The 20343-nt window shown below is 42.3% G+C and overlaps 1 protein-coding gene and 1 pseudogene across 2 annotated transcripts in view; one reads left to right on the top strand and one right to left on the bottom strand.

Annotated features, from left to right (window-relative positions):
• Positions 1–7544: 7544 nt before the first annotated feature.
• Positions 7545–13103, bottom strand: LOC121547022 (annotated as a pseudogene).
• A 1051-nt stretch (positions 13104–14154) lies between these two features.
• Positions 14155–20343, top strand: part of trim65 (tripartite motif containing 65) — a 29961-nt gene continuing 23772 nt past the window's right edge. For both annotated transcript variants that reach the window (XM_041858676.2, XM_041858677.2), the window contains exon 1: positions 14155–14784. The gene's annotated coding sequence lies outside the window, so the exon portion shown is untranslated. The remainder of the gene's footprint in view (positions 14785–20343) is intronic.

Raw genomic sequence — 20343 nt, 5'->3', positions numbered from 1 at the left:
AATGGCTTTCCAAACCTGTTTGATTCATACATACTTTCCTAACACAAAAATGTTGCTAAATAATCTATAAGAGTATTTTTAAATCTACCAGTTGGTGCTGAAACAGAGACAACTGTGCATATACAGCGCATTCAGAAACTATTCACACCCTTTGACTTTTTCCATATTTTGTTTTGTTACAGCCTGAATTTAAAATTGATAAAATTTATTTTTATTGTCACTAGCCTATACATGATACCCCAAAATACCGAAGTGGAATGTTTTTTTTAAATGTTACAAATTAATTACAAATGAAAAGCTGAAATTTGAGTCAAGTATTCAACCCCTTTTATGGCAAGCCTAAATAAGTTCAGGAGTAAAAATGTGCTTAATAAGTCACATAAGTTGCATGGACTCAGTGTGCAATAAATGTTTAACATGATTTTTGAATGACTACCTCATCTCTGTACCCCACACCTACAATTATCTGTAAGGTCCCTCAGTCGAGCAGGAAGGAAACCGCTCAGGGACTGACGATGGATCAACAACATTGTAGTTATTCCACAATACTAACCTAATTGACATAGTGAAAAGAAGGAAGCCTGTACAGAATAAAAAATATTCCAAAACATGCATCCTGTTTGCAACGAGGCACAAAAGTAATACTACAAAAAAATTGGCAAAGCAATAAACATTTTGTCCTGAATAGAAAGTTGTGTTTGGGGCAAATCCAATACAACACATTACTGAATACCACTCTCCATATTTTCAAGCATAGTGGTGGATATATTCTTTTTATGTAACGTTTATTTAACCAGGCAAGTCAGTTAATAACAAATTCTTATTTACAATGACGGCCTACCAAAAGGCCTCCTGCGGGGACTGGGGCTGGGATTAAAAATACAAAATGTAGGAACAAAACACACATCACGACACCACTACATAAAGAGAGACCTAAGACAACAACACAGCATTGTAGCAACACAACATGACGACAACAATACGGTAGCAACACAACATGGTAGTAGCACAAAACATGGTACAAACATTATTGGGCACAGACAACAGCACAAAGGGCAAGGTAGAGACAACAATAAATCACGCGAATCAGTGACAAGTGTCAGTAAGAGTGTCCATGATTGAGTCTTTGAATGAAGAGATGGAGATAAAACTGTCCAGTTTGAGTGTTTTTTTGCAGCTCGTTCCAGTCGCAAGCTGCAGCGAACTGGAAAGAGGAGCGACCCAGGGATGTGTGTGCTTTGGGGGCCTTCAACAGAATGTGACTGGCAGAACAGGTGTTGTATTTGGAGGTTGAGGGCTGCAGTTGGTATCTCAGATAGGGGGGAGTGAGGCCTAAGAGGGTTTTATTAATAAGCATCAACCAGTGGGTCTTGCGTCGGGTATACAGAGATGACCAGTTTACAGAGAAGTATAGAGTGCAGTGATGTGTCCTATAAGGAGCATTGGTGGCAAATCTGATGGCCGAATGGTAAAGAACATCTAGCCGCTCGCCGATCTATAAATTACGTCTCCGTAATCTAGCATGGGTAGGATGGTCATCTGAATCAGGATTCGTTTGGCAGCTGGGGTGAAAGAGGAGCGATTACGATAGAGGAAACCAAGTCTAGATTTAACCTTAGCCTGCAGCTTGGATATGTGCTGAGAGAAGGACAGTGTACCGTCTAGCCATACTCCCAAGTACTTGTATGAGGTGACTACCTAAAGCTCTAAACCCTCAGAGGTAGTAATCACACCGTTGGGGAGAGGGGCATTCTTTGTTTTAGAGGTGTTCAGAAGAGAAAGCTTGTTGTAGAGCATTTAACACAAAATCCAGGGAGGGGCCAGCTGAGTACAAGACTGTTCATCTGCATATACAGTGGCTTGCGAAAGGATTCATCCCCCTTGGCATTTTTCCTATTTTGTTGCCTTACAACCTGGAATTAAAATTGATTTTTGGGGGGTTTGTATCATTTGATTTACACAACATGCCTACCACTTTGAAGATGCAAAATATTTTTTTGTTGTTAAACAAACAAGAAATAAGACAAAAAAAACTGAAAACTTGAGCGTGCATAACTATTCACCCCCCCAAAGTCAATACTTTGTAGAGCCAACTTTTGCAGCAATTACAGCTGTAAGTCTCTTGGGGTATGTCTCTATAAGTTTGGCACATCTAGCCACTGGGATTTTTGCCCATCCTTCAAGGCAAAACTGCTCCAGCTCCTTCAAGTTGGATGGATTCTGCTGGTGTACAGCAATCTTTAAGTCATACCACAGATTCTCAATTGGATTGAGGTCTGGGCTTTGACTAGGGTCATTGTCCTGCTGGAAGGTGAACCTCAGTCCCAGTCTCAAATCTCTGGAAGACTGAAACAGGTTTCTCTCAAGAATTTCCCTGTATTTAGCGCCATCCATCATTCCTTCAATTCTGACCAGTTTCCCAGTCCCTGCCGATGAAAAACATCCCCACAGCATGATGCTGCCACCACCACGCTTCACTGTGGGGATGGTGTTCTCACGGTGATGAGAGGTGTTGGGTTTGTGCCAGACATAGCGTTTTCCTTGATGGCCAAAAAGCTCAATTTTAGTCACATCTGACCAGAGTACCTTCTTCCATATGTTTGGGGAGTCTCCCACATGCCTTTTGGCGAACACCAACCGTGTTTGCTTATTTTTTTCTTTAAGCAATGGCTTTTTTCTGGCCACTCTTCCGTAAAGCCCACCTCTGTGGAGTGTACTGCTTAAAGTGGTCCTAAGGACAGATACTCCAATCTCCGCTGTGGAGCTTTGCAGCGCCTTCAGGGTTATCTTTGGTCTCTTTGTTGCCTCTCTGATTAATACCCTCCTTGCCTGGTCCGTGAGTTTTGGTGGGTGGCCCTCTCTTGGCAGGTTTGTTGTGGTGCCATATCCGTTCCATTTTTTAATAATGGATTTAATGTTGCTCCGTGGGATGTTCAAAGTTTCTGATATTTTTTTATAACCCAACCCTGATCTGTACTTCTCCACAACTTTGTTCCTGACCTGTTTGGAGAGCTCCGTGTCTTCATGGTGCCGCTTGCTTGGTGGTGCCCCTTGCTTAGTGGTGTTGCAGACTCTGGGGCCTTTCAGAACAGGTGTATATATACTGAGATCATGTGACAGATCATGTGACACTTAGATTGCACACAGGTGGACTTTATTTAACTAATTATGTGACTTGTGAAGGTAATTGGTTGCACAAGATCTTATTTAGGGACTTCATAGCAAAGGGGGTGAATACATATGCACGCACCACTTTTCAGTTATTTATCTTTTAGAATTTTTTGAAACAAGTTATTTTTTAATTTCACTTCACCAATTTGGACTATTTTGTGTATGTCCATTACATGAAATCCAAATAAAAATCAATTTAAATTACAGGTTGTAATGCAACAAAATAAAAATAAAATAAACTTTTGCAAGGCACTGTAAATGGACGAGAGAGCGTCCTACTGCCTGAGCTATGTTGTTGATGTAAATTGAGAAGAGCGTGGGGCCTAGGATTGAGCCTTGGGGTACCCCCTTGGTGACAGGCAGTGGCTGAGACAGCAGATGTTCTGACTTTATACACTGCACTCTTTTAGAGAGGTAGTTAGCAAACCAGGCCAAAGATCCCTCAGAGACACCAATACTCCTTAGCCGGCCCACAAGAATGGAATGGTCTACCATATCAAAAGCTTTGGCCAAGTCAATAAAAATAGCAGCACAACATTGCATAGAATCAAGGGCAATGGTGACATCATTTAGGACCTTTAAGGTTGCAGTGACACATCCAAAACCTGAGCGGAAACCAGATTGCATACCAGAGAGAATACTATAGACATCAAGAAAGCCAGTCAGTTGATTGTTGACAAGTTTTTCCAACACTTTTGATAAACAGGACAAAATAGAAATTGGCCTATAACAGTTAGGATCAGCTTGATCTCCCCCTTTAAATAAAGGACGCACCGAGGCTGCCTTCCAAGCAATGGGAACCTCCCCAGAGAGGAGAGACAGGTTAAAAAGGTCAGAGATAGGCTAGAAGAAGAAAGGATCTAAACCATTTGTCCCAGATGTTTTTTTGGGGTCAAGTTTAAGGAGCTCCTTTAGCACCTCAGACTCAGTGACCGCCTGCAGGGAGAAACTTTGTAGTGGGGCAGGGGGAAAAGGGGGAGGAGCATCGGGGCTAGTCGCATTAGAAGGGCTGGGAGATGAGGAAGTGTTGTGCAAGGAGGCATGGCTGATTCAAATAGGAATCCTGACTTAATGAAGTGGTGATTAAAGAGCTCAGCCATGCGCTCCTTGTCAGTAACAACCGCATCATCAACATTAAGGGACATGGGCAGCTGTGAGGAGGATTTATTATTTCACTGTTTTCCAGAACTTCTTGGGGTTAGAGCCACAGAGAGAGAACTGCTCCTTAAAGTAACTAACTTTAGTCTTCCGGACAGCCTGAGTGCACTTATTTCTCAATTGCCTGAACGACAGCCAGTCGGCCTGAGTATGCGTGTGCCGAACCTTTCGCTAAATGGAATTCTTGAGGTGGAGTAACTTGTAATCATCAAGGACTGGGGAGTTTTTCAGGATACAAAAGAAATGGAATGGAGCCAAGCACAGGCAAGCTCCTAGAGGAAAACCTGGTTGTCTGCTTTCCACCTGACGCTGGGAGATTAATTCACCTTTCAACAGCACAATAATCTAAAACACAAGGCCAAATCTGCACTGGAGTTGCTTACCAAGACAGCGAATGTTACTGAGTGGCCGAGTTACAGTTTTGACTTAAATCTACTTGAAAATATGGCAAAACCTGAGAATGGTTGTCTAGCAATGATCAACAATCAATTTAACAGAGCTTGAAGAAGTTTTTAAATAATGGGCAAATATTGCACAATCTATGTGTGGAAGCTCTTAGACCTACCCAGAAAGACTCCCTGCTGTAATCACAGCCAAAGGTGCTTCTACAAAGTATTTACTCAGGGGTGTAAATACTGATGTAAATGAGATCTGCATTTAATTGAATATATTTGCTAAAGTGTATACAAACATGTTTTCACTTTGTCATTATGGGATATTGTGTGTATTATGGGGTATTGTGTGTAGATCAATTTAATCCATATGAATTCAGGCTGTAACAAAATGTGGAATAAGTCAAGGGGTATGAATACTTTCTAAAAGGCACTGTATTTAGATGTCTTTCTTTCATTGATCCCTATATTCTGAACCAGTTCTCTCAATGTATTCTAGTGAGTCGGTCAACAATTCTAATTAAAAAGGTACACCGTATTTAAAGGGATGGCTTAAGATAAATGTAATGAAAACCCTATTGAGTGAAAACGCCACAAGAATATCTGTTTGCCAGCAAGTGGGAGGGTTTTCAGCGGTCTAATTACATGTGGCAAGGGATGCCAGATCACGGTCTGTAGAGCACATTAGGCGCCTGCATTAGTTAAGTCTGAATACCAACTACATAGGAAGTGCGTAGGAAAGATGTACATTTCCTAAGTCTGAATCAGCCCGCTAAGTGCATTGATGGAAGAGAACAGAAGGGCTCTCCAACCCTGTTCCTGGAGAGATGCCATCCTGTACAGCAGGGCTCTCCAACCCTGTTCCTGGAGAGATGCCGTCCTGTACAGCAGGGCTCTCCAACCCTGTTTCTGGAGAGCTACCGTACAGTAGGTTTTCACTCCAACCCTAACCTAGAGCACCTGATTCGAATAATAAGATGGTTGATAAACTGAATCAGGTTAGTTACAACTGGATTTGGAGTGAAAACCTTCAGGAGGGTAGCGCTCCAGGAACCGGGTTGGAGAGCCATGCTCTAGTCTAAGGACACTTATCAGAAAGATAAGTATCCACACAATTAAAACCCCACACAAACCTTTCCCAGAAAGTGTAAAACTCAAAAGCACAACTTTCTTGGAAGAGACATGTCTGCAACCCCCACGCACACATGGCAATGAGTGTATAGCAAAGGACATTTGCACATACAGTGGGGAGAACAAGTATTTGATACACTGCCGATTTTGCAGGTTTTCCTACTTACAAAGCATGTAGAGGTCTGTAATTTTTATCATAGTTACACTTCAACTGAGAGAGACGGAATCTAAAACAAAAATCCAGAAAATCACATTGTATGATTTTTAAGTAATTAATTAGCATTTTATTGCATGACATAAGTATTTGATCACCTACCAACCAGTAAGAATTCCGGCTCTCACAGACCTGTTAGTTTTTCTTTAAGAAGCCCTCCTGTTCTCCACTCATTACCTGTATTAACTGCACCTGTTTGAACTCGTTACCTGTATAAAAGACACCTGTCCACACACTCAATCAAACAGACTCCAACCTCTCCACAATGGCCAAGACCAGAGAGCTGTGTAAGGACATCAGGGATAAAATTGTAGACCTGCACAAGGCTGGGATGGGCTACAGGACAATAGGCAAGCAGCTTGGTGAGAAGGCAACAACTGTTGGCGCAATTATTAGAAAATGGAAGAAGTTCAAGATGAAGGTCAATCACCCTCGGTCTGGGGCTCCATTCAAGATCTCACCTCGTGGGGCATCAATGATCATGAGGAAGGTGAGGGATCAGCCTAGAACTACACGGCAGGACCTGGTCAATGACCTGAAGAGAGCTGGGACCACAGTCTCAAAGAAAACCATTAGTAACACACTACGCCGTCATGGATTAAAATCCTGCAGCGCACACAAGGTCCCCCTGCTCAAGCCAGCGCATGTCCAGGCCCGTCTGAAGTTTGCCAATGACCATCTGGATGATCCAGAGGAGGAATGGGAGAAGGTCATGTGGTCTGATGAGACAAAAATATAGCTTTTTGGTCTAAACTCCACTCGCCGTGTTTGGAGGAAGAAGAAGGATAAGTACAACCCCAAGAACACCATCCCAACCGTGAAGCATGGAGGTGGAAACATCATTCTTTGGGGATGCTTTTCTGCAAATGGGACAGGACGACTGCACCGTATTGAGGGGAGGATGGATGGGGCCATGTATCGTGAGATCTTGGCCAACAACCTCCTTCCCTCAGTAAGAGCATTGAAGATGGGTCGTGGCTGGGTCTTCCAGCATGAACATGACCCGAAACACACAGCCAGGGCAACTAAGGTGTGGCTCCGTAAGAAGCATCTCAAGGTCCTGGAGTGGCATAGCCAGTCTCCAGACCCGAACCCAATAGAAAATCTTTGGAGGGAGCTGAAAGTCTGTATTGCCCAGCGACAGCCCCGAAACCTGAAGGATCTGGAGAAGGTCTGTATGGAGGAGTGGGCCAAAATCCCTGCTGCAGTGTGTGCAAACCTGGTCAAGACCTACAGGAAACATATGATCTCTGTAATTGCAAACAAAGGTTTTTATTATTACTTAAAAATCATACAATGTGATTTTCTGGATTTTTGTTTTAGATTCCGTCTCTCACAGTTGAAGTGTACCTATGATAAAAATTACAGACCTCTACATGCTTTGTAAGAAGGAAAACCTGCAAAATCGGCAGTGTATCAAATACTTGTTCTCCCCACTGTATCAAATTACCGGCAGCATTCTCAAGGTTTCGGCCACACTAATAAAACCTGTGTGTGTTATGGAAGTTGTTGGTAACAGACTGGTCCCACTGACTCTGGAAGAAGGAGAGGCCTGCTGGAGTCATGCGGTCCTGGTGCTTCCTGTAGAAATCTACAGTCTTAAAGCTCCGCTGTGACAGAGATGCACTGGGGGAGCAGAGAGGGGGGAAGCATGTTACTGTGAAATTAACGGATGGATGATTGAGGATGGTCATGGAGCGCAAATGATACTTCTATGTCCTGGTAGTCACCATAGCGACGGTCAGATGTCTTCATGGAAGTCGATGGTTCCTTCCTGTCTGAACAGGATGTAGACAAAGCGGTGAAAGCCGGTAGCCTTGGCGGGGATCGGGGCCAGGTATTGACACAGCTCCTCTCCTGATGTCACAGCCCCACCTGGGATGTTCCCACTGGAAACAAGGAGAGGACATCAATCACTCGCTTTTTTTTTGCGACCAATTTGTGATTGTTTTCATTTTAAATTACAGGTTTACATTTTCTGATGGCAATTAAACTAATGTTCATAAATTAAAACAGATTATCTAAAAAGGGTCATTATCTTAATCAATCATCATCATATTGTTGGTGGAAGGAGTTAGTTACGGGCAATTCCACAGTAACAGAGTGATGTTGAGACTCAGCAAAGTTAAACAAACCATACAACTATGCACAAGGACTACTTTTAACAATTTCCACAGACAATTTTACAAAAACACATGAAGAACAGTGCAGACTTGAAGAACAGTGCAGATGCAAAGTTGGGTAACAGAATGACGGTTTGTGCTGTTGGTGCCGTCATTCTGTTACCAAACTTTACATATGCACTGAGTCTCAGCATCACTCTTGCTGTGGAATTGCCCTTACCCCCAGACGATTTAAACCACTTACAAGTTTGACAAAAGCACAATACAATTATCATTATTGCAATACTCACACCAGCCAGTGCACATACTCCCCTTCACTGTCCAGCAGATGCTCGTCTGAAATGAAAGAATCATTCAGTAAATGTTTCTTTAGTCATACATTCACATGGGGGCACAGTGCCACCATGTGGACATGTTAAGAACTGGATTACAAAACTCTTGGTATTCTCTGATGGTGTATGTCTTACCTGGGCTGGTGAGCAGCAGTGTCCATAGGGAGCCCTCCTCTGACACAAAACTGACCTGAGGTGCCATAGCAGCCTGTCACACACAGAGGACAGAAGGTGAAATATAAGAAAAAGAGAGGCATGCAGGAATCAGAGAGCTAAAAAAATATACTATAACTGTCGAAGTATCTGTTATGAAAACTACTGTATCCCCTACGATCCATTTCTCTTACCTCTGTGGGCATCAAGCGGTTCCCATAATGTACTTGTGCTGGGCTGTCTTGGTCATAGCTGACGCGCAGTGTGCCGCGGGGGACGAAGTAGGCCATGGGGAACAGATCCTTGAAGATCCCATAGTGATACGCCAAGGTAGTGGGTTCGATCCCCGGGACCACCCATACACAAAAATGTATGCACGCATGACTGTAAGTCGCTTTGGATAAAAGCGTCTGCTAAATGGCATATTATTATTATTATCCGCTAGCTTCTGGACGTCGTACGTGCCACTCATCTCCTCCCAGCCTGCCTTCACCCGATCCAGGGGAACCTTGACTGGAAAAACAACAAAGACCCCGCATCCATATTAAGCCTTTACACACGTGGGAATTGGCCTATATGGATAATAGGGCTGAATTGAAATGTTTCTTACAGAATAAATATGAAAAGCATATGCATAACCTTGATACCAATTGAAAGGGAACCGTTTGGAGATTATGGGAAAATGATTAGACCAAAGCTGGACACAACCGTTCAACTGACAAGACTGAATCCAACCATTACACTTGATTTTGTGTGCAGTTCCCTGTCTTAGGTCAGTTAGGATCACCACTTTATTTTAAGAATGTGAAATGTCAAAATAATTGTAGAGAAAATGATTTATTTCAGCTTTTATTTATTTCATCACATTCCCAGTGGGTCAGAAGTTTACATACACTCAATTAGTATTTGGTAGCATTGCCTTTAAATTGTTTAACTTGGGTCAAACGTTTCGGGTAGCCTTCCACAAGCTTCCCACAATAAGTTGGGTGAATTTTGGCCCATTCTTGGGATGGTGTTCTTCGGCTTGCAAGCGTCCCCCTTTTTCCTCCAAACATAACGATGGTCATTATGGCCAAAGAGTTCTATTTTTGTTTCATCAGACCAGAGGACATTTCTCCAAAAAGTACGATCTTTGTCCCCATGTGCAGTTGCAAACCGTAGTCTGGCTTTTTTATGGCGGTTTTGGAGCAGTGGCATCTTCCTTTCAGGTTATGTCGATATAGGACTTGTTTTACTGTGGATATAGATACTTTTGTACCTGTTTCCTCCAGCATCTTCACAAGGTCCTTTGCTGTTGTTCTGGGATTGATTTGCACTTTTCACACCAAAGTACGTTCATCTCTAGGAGACAGAACGCGTATCCTTCCTGAGCAGTATGACGGCTGCGTGGTCTCATGGTGTTTATACTTGCGTACTATTGTTTGTAAAGATGAATGTGGTACCTTCAGGCCTTTGGAAATTGCTCCCAAGGATGAACCAGACTTGTGGAGGTCTACAAAAAAAAAAATCTGAGGTCTTGGCTGATTTCTTTTGATTTTCCCATGATGTCAAGCAAAGAGGCACTGAGTTTGAAGGTAGGCCTTGAAATACATCCACAGGTACACCTCCAATTGACTCAAATGATGTCAATTAGCCGTAAGAAGCTTCTAAAGCCATTACATAATTTTTTGGATTTTTCCAAGCTGTTTAAAGGCACAATCAACTTAGTGTATGTATCCTTCTGACAAACTGGAATTGTGATAGAGTGAATTATAAGTAAAATAATTTGTCTGTAAACAATTGTTGGAAAAATTACTTGCGTCATGCACAAAGTAGATGTCCTAACCGACTTGCCAAAACTATAATAAGAAATTTGTGGAGTGGTTGAAAAACAAGTTTTAATTACTCCAACCTAAGTGTATGTAAACTTCCGACTTCAACTGTATATACTGTACTTTTCTCAGCATTTGTTGATTACAAAATCAGAAAATACTTTTGATACATTAAGTAACAAAATTATTCCTGGAAAATGTGGGGTAGGTGCAACATAAGACAACATCTCCAAAGTTTGCACAGTTCCTAAGTAATTTCAATGCACTTTTGTGACTCAAAGAAATGTCTTCAACTATAAGGTGCTTTTGAGCTTTCCTAGCTGTGCCGTTGAGGAACTAGAACAAGCACACTTGTACTTGTTTTGAACACAACCCTGCATACCTGCCATCACAATTACTGTTGTTTACGCAATCCAAAAACAGTCCATTATGAATCACAATCTGGGTCAGGTGGGCATTATTTGAATGCCTGTTCTATTGCCAACATGACTAGCTAAGTTATAAAATACGATCTTAAAGTGTTAGGCTTTCACAATGCAATTCCGGGAGACAGATCAACATTTTGGTTCGCATAGAAAGTAGTCATGAGTACATTGAGGTGCGTGTGCCGTGGCAAATTTTCTTAACATTCATTATTTTCAGAACAACCCATGGTATGACGCCATGTCATCTGGTAACTGTACATCAAACATAGTGATCATAAACGTTGACACTGTTTATGACATGAGTTTTATGATATGGAAATGTCAAGTGCACATTTGGACTTACATTTGGCTTGCTTGTATGACATCAAAGCAGTATTTATTATAATCCTCAATGTCTCATCTTTCAAAATACATACAGCCCTCTTAATTTACAGCATTTCTCTCACTCAGACAAAAACAACAGTGAAAAAGTTGCCCAATTAGCTGGAGGGATGGGGGCAACTTCTTGTTGCGCGTGGTGCTCAAGTTCAGAATGGCTGTCAGTCATTACATTAAAATGTATTCTGTGTAGGTTGTAATTCATCTATATATTTACATCTTCTAAAGCAGGGCTGAATGGCTGATAACACTACTTGAACCAGTAAGTGCATTAGCTACCTCCAGTGCCATAAAGGTCCTCCTGGCAAAGGCCACTGTACATATTGTAGGAGGGCACATTAGTTAACGTTTTTGTGTCAGTGTATACGAAAATTCTGGCCACCATGCTCAGGGTCCTCTTGCTTCTGATACTGTCTGTAGGTCAGCCACCAGGCTGGAGTGTTCCTCACCACCTCAGCTTTCTTGAGGTAGCGTGTGTAGCTGCGATACTTTTCTAGTGATTCCAAGTTTTTGTAGTCTATTTCCTAATTTGGCATTGGTCCCAATGGAGCAGACCGTCGGCATAAAATTGCTGAAATTGTTAAGTTGCGTCAATTCAAATCTGGTATTGGAACAAAAAGAGGTCAATACACGTCTTCTAAAATAGACTAGTATTTTAATTAATGCAAAACACTTCAATGGTAAATATGATGTTCGTATATATGGGTCCACTGAAATACCACGCAGGGCAGACAGAGAACTGGTCCATTGTTATAAGTTCTTCTTTAAATACTCTGACAGAGATAGTTCCCGCTCCCTGCTGGCCTATCAGAGTAGAGACTGAGCGTGGTTTAGACTTACTCAGCCTATCGTTGGCGCACAGGCTGGTCCCAGCCCCTTGGCGCTTCACTGTTGCCAGGTGTCAGTTGTTATCTGCAGCTTGTCACAATAGTCAGCACCCATAGACACAGTTTTTCTGTACTTTCCCACTCTAACTGTACTCTTTGTACATATGTCCTTGGACAGTTCAACAAAGAGGCAGTGTTTGAGTAAGTGAGTCACAAGCCTTATCTCCTCCTACCCCCTAACGTTCCTCACATTAATCACAGCTTGCTATATCAAACAATCCACATCAGTACAGCACAAACCTATCATGTTTAATCATCAATGCACTCCTTCTAAGCTAACAGCACATCTAAAATAAGAGAATAATTTCCCACAAAATTCACAAACACATATTACCAGAGGAATACGATATGCAAGCATAAGGCATAACAGGGAGTAGCCACTAGCTGCGACAGGCTCACCATTATAATAATTCCACAATTTGGATCTAATAAACCATAATTAACACCGTACCCGCGGTCCCAAATGTCCGGTCCTAATGTCCTGGCATTGCTGACCCCTAAAACTGTGCCCATTCGCAGCACAGAGCCGCAAAACATACAAGACGCAATTTTGGTGGTGATTCTTCTTCTTCTTCAAGTTTATTGGCAGACTACACTCATTTGGTGTATTGCCGCCACCTACTATACGGGGTAGTAAAAAATACCCCAAAAACAAAATGTTTTAGATGAAGAAATCACTAACCACATTCACGCTACTACCCTGAATAAATTTTTTTTTAAAAATGTACTACTGCACTCGGATTTAAATGTCTATTCAGATCCCTACACAGGCCCATGAACCTGAATTCAGTACTCCCTGTAACATTTCATCTGCAGACTGTGGGACATCCACTACCATCTCACCTCTACTCACTCCTTCAGCTATTTTCACTGCCTCCACATAGGACACCTGCTGGATAGCCCTGTTCCTAGTTACAGCAACCTCCATCCTTACAGGGCACTCCGGGAACGTGATTCCCATCACAATTACAGCAACATGTTTCAGTTGACTCTTCAACTACTACATATTATTTCTTCGACCAACACTTGCCTCGTGTCCAAACTTTTTACAATTGTAACACTGCAGCGGCTTCTGTGCATACGGACTCACCGCATATTTCACATTAAGTCGGGAGAACCACTTCATCAAACGACAGTAAAACCGATAGGCGTCTTTGCTCCTTCTTTCTATCATTCGATTCAAGCGACGTGCGTCTACCACGCCTGGAACGTTATCCCTAAACCTCTACGTCAAACGAGACACCAGAGCTGACACCTTTCACCCGTGACCTACTCTGAAAATCATAGCTTTCCACATCATATGTCGACATCTTGTAGAGCTTTCTCATTTTGCGCTTGTAGAGCTTTCTCATTTTGCGCTTTTGACACACAAATCAACATCATACCGCTCCTGTGTCCTGCTTGGTCACTCTGACCGATTCCACTTTACCCAATTCGTCCTTCACCATCTTCGAGAGCGCAAACGGGTCAACCAATAAAATATCCTGCTGTTCATTTCCAACTTTAGCCCTTTTTGCTCCACTCTTCTTCACCATAGTCCACTCATTCTCACCAGCTGTCAGTGGTCGAAAAAGTACCCAATTGTCATACTTGAGTAAAAGTAAAGATACCTTAATAGAAAATGACTCAAGTAAAAGTGAAAGTAATCCAGTAAAATACTACTTGAGTAAAAGTCTAAAAGTATTTGGTTTTAAATATACTTAGTATAAGTATCAAAAGTTAATGTAATACAAAAATATACTTAAATCAAAAGTACAAGTATAAATCATTTCAAATTCCTTATCTTAAGCAAACCAGACAGCACAATTTTCTTGTTTTATGAATTTATGGATAGCCAGGGGCACACTTCAACACTCAGACATAATTTACAAACGAAGCATGTGTGTTTAGTGAGTCCGCCAGATCAGAGGCAGTAGGGATGACCAGGGATGTTCTCTTGATAAATTCGTGAAATTTAGCATTTTCCTGTCCTCCTAAGCATTCAAAATGTAACGAGTACTTTTGGGTGTCAGGGAAAATGTATGGGTTAAAAAGTACATCATTTTAATTAGGAATGTAGTAAAAGTAAATGGAAAGTACAGATACCCAAAAAATCTACTTAAGTAATACTTTAAAGTATTTTTTACTTAAGTACTTTACACCACTGCCAACTATACTCGCACCAAGAGAATCGCACAATACTTCCGCTTCCACCGGGCGCTGTCTGACTTCGTGAACTAAGAAACGCAAATTTGAACATCCGATAGGTGGGAATAGCTATTATGTGTATGCGTAATTCGTCATCATGTGGAGCGTCTACCGCGTTCATAACAACTCGGAATTCGGAAATCTCTGACTTCCGACATCAGTGTGTTCAAGACAACTGGTTACTCGGAAAAACGAACTCTGACTGAGAAAAATCTTTTGGACAATCATCCAACTCGTAATTCCAACTCGGGCCTTTTTCTAAAGCGCCGACTTTCGGACCTGAAAACCACCGACGTCATGATTTTACCTACTGTTTTCCGAGTTCCCAGTTGTCTTGAACGCACCATATATCTGTATTTCGGTAAGGCGGATTCCCAGCAACTGTATTCACATCAACTGGCCTACTTTAATATTTTGCACTGGTGAGCTACATTTACTTTTAAGTGGAATTTTAGCTAGAATTATATATGTGAAGTGTTTTAACGTTAATCCGCTTAGCTAGTATCATATAACTGTACTCATATTTCGACTTGATAGGTATCTTTTTACTGTAATCATGGTTACAACCGAAGTAAGGTTAGCTAGCTGTAGCTATCTGTTAACGTTAGCGCGCTGGCTAGTATCTAATTTGAAATAGCTAAACTAGCTACAAACTGCTGGCTTTGCTATAGCCTATATAGCATCGTTTGACCCACTCACTGTATGTCATCAAATTACAACATCACAGTGTATAACGTTAATTCCTTTGTAATGGTCGAGTTGCTCATAATGTCCAACTGTCACCATGGTCATTCTCCTAAATCTATTCAACCGGGGTTCCGGTTATTAAATTTTTTACCCTTATTTAACTAGGCAAGTCAGTTAAGAACAAATTGTTATTTACAATGATGGCCTACCAAAAGTCAAAAGGCTTCCTGCGGGACGGGGGCTGGGATAAAAAAATATATATGTATAGGACCAAATACACATCACAACAAGAGAGACAACACAACACTACATCAAGAGAGACCTAAGACAACAACATAGCATGCATGGCAGCAACACACGACAACACAGTATGGTAGCAACCCAACATGAAAACAACCCAACATGGCAGCAGAACATGACATGGTACGAACATTTTTGGGCTCAGACAACAGCACAAAGGACAAGAAGGTAGAGACAACAATACATCACACGAAGCAGCCACAACTATCAGCAAGAGTGTCCATGATTGAGTCTTTGAATGAAGAGATGGAGATAAAACTGTCCAGTTTGAGTGTTTTTTGCAGCTCGTTCCAGTTGCTAGCTGCAGCGATCTGGAAAGAGGAGCGACCCATGGATGTGTGTGCTTTGGGGTCCTTTAACAGAATGTGACTGGCAGAATGGGTGTTGTATGTGGAGGATGAGGGCTGCAGTAGGTATCTCAGATAGGGGGTGAGGCCTAAGAGGGTTTTGTAAATAAGCATCAACCAGTGGGTCTTGTGATGGGTATACAGAGATTACCAGTTTACAGAGGAGTATAGAGTGCAGTGATGTGTCCTATAAGGAGCATTGGTGGCAAATCTGATGGCCGAATGGTAAAGAACATCTAGCCGCTCGAGAGCCGATCTATAAAATACATCTCCGTAATCTAGCATGGGTAGGATGGTTTACATACACCTTAGCCAAATACATTTAAACTCAGTTTTTCACAATTCCTGACATTTAATCCAAGTAAAAATTCCCTGTTTTAGGTCATTTAGGAGCACCACTTTATTTTAAGAATGTGAAATGTCAGAATAATAGTAGAGAGTGATTTATTTCAGCTTCCCACAATAAGTTGGGTGAATTTTGGCCCATTCCTTCTGACAGAGCTGGTGTAACTGAGTCAGGTTTTTAGGCCTCCTTGCTCGCACACGCTTTTTCAGTTCTGCCCACACATTTTCTATAGGATTGAGGTTGTGATGGCCACTCCAATACCTTGACTTTGTTGTCCTTAAGCCATTTTGCCACAACTTTGGAAGTATGCTTGGGGTCATTGTCCATTTGGAAGACCCATTTGCGACCAAGCTTTAACTTCCTGACTGATGTCTTGAGATGTTGCTTCAATATATCCACATAATTTTCCTTCCTCATGATGCCATCTATTTTGTGAAGTGCACCAGTCCCTCCTGCAGCAAAGCACCCCCACATCATGATGCTGCCACCCCCGTGCTTCACTGTTGGGATGGTGTTCTTCGGCTTGCAAGAACCCCCCTTTTTCCTCCAAACATAACAATGGTTATTATGGCCAAACAGTTCTATTTTTGTTTCATCAGACCAGAGGACATTTCTCCAAAAAGTACGATCTTTGTCGCCATGTGCAGTTGCAAACCGTAGTCTGACTTCTTCTTTAAGAGGCTCCTCTGTCCTCCACTCGTTACCTGTATTAATGGCACCTGTTTGAACTTGTTATCAGTATAAAAGACACCTGTCCACAACCTCAAACAGTCACACTCCAAACTCCACTATGGCCAAGACCAAAGAGCTGTCAAAGGACACCAGAAACAAAATTGTAGACCTGCACCAGGCTGGGAAGACTGAATCTGCAATAGGTAAGCAGCTTGGTTTGAAGAAATCAACTGTGGGAGCAATTATTAGGAAATGGAAGACATACAAGACCACTGATAATCTCCCACGATCTGGGGCTCCACGCAAGATCTCACCCCGTGGGGGTCAAAATGATCACAAGAACGGTGAGCAAAAATCCCGAACCACACAGGGGGACCTAGTGAATGACCTGCAGAGAGCTGGGACCAAAGTAACAAAGCCTACCATTAGTAACACACTACGCCGCCAGGGACTAAAATCCTGCAGTGCCAGACGTGTCCCCCTGCTTAAGCCAGTACATGTCCAGGCCCGTCTGAAGTTTGCTCGAGTGCATTTGGATGATCCAGAAGAGGATTGGGAGAATGTCATATGAAACCAAAATAGAACTTTTGGTAAAAACTCAACTCGTCGTGTTTGGAGGACAAAGAATGCTGAGTTGCATCCAAAGAACACCATACCTACTGTGAAGCATTGGGGTGGAAACATCATGCTTTGGGGCTGTTTTTCTGCAAATGGACCAGGACGACTGATCCGTTAAAGGAAAGAATGAATGGGACCATGTATCGTGAGATTTTGAGTGAAAACCTCCTTCCATCAGCAAGGGCATTGAAGATGAAACGTGGCTGGGTCTTTCAGCATGACAATGATCTCAAACACACCGCCCGGGCAACGAAGGAGTGGCTTCGTAAGAAGCATTTCAAGGTCCTGGAGTGGCCTAGCCAGTCTCCAGATCTCAACCCCATAGAAAATCTTTGGAGGGAGTTGAAAGTCCGTGTTGCCCAGCGACAGCCCCAAAACATCACTGCTCTAGAGGAGATCTGCATGGAGGAATGGGCCAAAATACCAGCAACAGTGTGTGAAAACCTTGTGAAGACTTACAGAAAACGTTTGACCTGTGTCATTGCCAACAAAGGGTATATAACAAAGTATTGAGAAACTTTTGTTATTGACCAAATACTTATTTTCCACCATAATTTGCAAATAAATTCATAAAAAATCCTACAATGTGATTTTCTGAATTATTTTTTCTCATTTTGTCTGTCATAGTTGACGTGTACCTATGATGAAAATTACAGGCCTCTCTCATCTTTTTAAGTGGGGGAACTTGCACAATTGGTGGCTGACTAAATACTTATTTTCCCCACTGTAGATACAGTGAGGGAAAAAAGTATTTGATCCCCTGCTGATTTTGTACGTTTGCCCACTGACAAAGACATGATCAGTCTATAATTTTAATGGTAGGTTTATTTGAACAGAGAGACAGAATAACAACAAAAAAAATCCAGAAAAACACATGTCAAAAATGTTATGGATTGATTTGCATTTTAATGAGGGAAATAAGTATTTGACCCCTCTGCAAAACATGACTTAGTACTTGGTGGCAAAACCCTTGTTGGCAATCACAGAGGTCAGACATTTCTTGTAGTTGGCCACCAGGTTTGCACACATCTCAGGAGGGATTTTGTCCCACTCCACTTTGCAGATCTTCTCCAAGTCATTAAGGTTTCGAGGCTGACGTTTAGCAACTTGAACCTTCAGCTCCCTCCACAGATTTTCTATGGGATTAAGGTCTGGAGACTGGCTAGGCCACTCCAGGACCTTAATGTGCCTCTTTTTGAGCAACTCCGTTGTTGCCTTGGCCGTGTGTTTTGGGTCAATCTTGCTGGAATACCCATCCACGACCCATTTTCAATGCCCTGGCTGAGGGAAGGAGGTTCTCACCCAAGATTTGACGGTACATGGCCCGGTCCATCGTCCCTTTGATGCGGTGAATTTGTCCTGTCCCCTTAGCAGAAAAACACCCCCAAAACATAATGTTTCCACCTCCATGTTTGACGGTGGGGATGGTGTTCTTGGGGTCATAGGCAGCATTCCTCCTCCTCCAAACACGGCGAGTTGAGTTGATGCCAAAGAGCTTGATTTTGGTCTTATCTGACCACAACACTTTCACCCAGTTCTCCTCTGAATCATTCAGATGTTCATTGGCAAACTTCAGACGGCCCTGTATATGTGCTTTCTTGAGCATGGGGACCTTGCGGGCGCAGCAGGATTTCAGTCCTTCACGGCGTAGTGTGTTACCAATTGTTTTCTTGGTGACTATGGTCCCAGCTGCCTTGAGATCAGTGACATGATCCTCCCGTGTAGTTCTGGGCTGATTCCTCACCGTTCTTATGATCATTGCAACTCCACGAGGTGAGATCTTGCATGGAGCCCCAGGCCGAGGGAGATTGACAGTTATTTTGTGTTTCTTCCATTTGCGAATAATCATACCAACTGTTGTGACCTTATCACCAAGCTGCTTGGCGATGGTCTTGTAGCCCATTCCAGCCTTGTGTAGGTCTACAGTCTTGTCCCTGACATCCTTGGAGAGCTCTTTGGTCTTGGCCATGGTGGAGAGTTTGGAATCTGATTGATTGATTGCTTCTGTGAACAGGTGTCTTTTATACAGGTAACAAGCTGAGATTAGGACCACTCCCTTTAAGAGTGTGCTCCTAATCTCAGCTCGTTACCTGTATAAAAGACACCTGTGAGCCAGAAATCTTTATGATTGAGAGGGGGTAAAATACTTATTTCCCTCATTAAAATGCAAATCAATTTATAACATTTTTGACATGTGTTTTTCTGGATTTTGTTGTTGTTATTCTGTCTCTCACTGTTCAAATAAACCTACCATTAAAATTATAGACTGATCATTTCTTTGTCAGTGGGCAAACGTACACAATCAGTAGGGGATCAAATATTTTTTCCCTCACTGTAATTTTTGCCAGCACATGGCTAATCTTTGTTTAACCAGCTAAACAGACGCTATTAGCTAAAATTGGTTTGGCGTTACCTTTCTATCTAATAGGCTGTGTTCACAGGAGGTTGGTGGCACCTTAATTGGGGAGGACGGGCTCGTGGTAATGGCTGGAGCGGAATGGGTGGAATGGTATCAAATACATCAAACACATGGTTTGATGCAATTCCGTTTGCTCCGTTCCAGCTATTAGTATGAGCCGTCCTCCCTCAGCAGCCTCCACTGGCTGTGTTAGAGTTTACACTTCCTCTTCCAATTGTAATGTGGGGAGGTCAAAATAATACAAAATCTATTCATTTTAAAATGTTGATTACTTCTCCTGGGCATTCACTGGATGATAAGATGTGAATTATATATTTTTTGCTAACATATGATGGGGGTCGCCGGTTTGCCTGGGTGGTGGTCCCTGGGCAAGAAAAGGTTGAAGACCCCTGTCCTAAATGGCTTTTTATCTAGTGATGCTGTCGATAATAAATATGTTACAGTAGGCCAGTACACAGTAATGTGACAGTATGATGGCTAGCTGCAGCATGATGCATGAAGCAATCTTAGAATCAAGATTGAAAGAAGCCATATCCATGTTTTGTAGCTACTGTATCAGCAACCTACATCATGTCCAACTTCTCCCATTAAT

This window comes from Coregonus clupeaformis, chromosome 31, assembly GCF_020615455.1.
Source record: "Coregonus clupeaformis isolate EN_2021a chromosome 31, ASM2061545v1, whole genome shotgun sequence".
In the NCBI taxonomy this organism is placed as follows: Eukaryota; Metazoa; Chordata; class Actinopteri; order Salmoniformes; family Salmonidae; genus Coregonus; species Coregonus clupeaformis.
The sequence above is the reverse complement of the archived record's forward strand: the minus strand, read 5'-3'. Positions and strand labels throughout refer to the sequence as shown.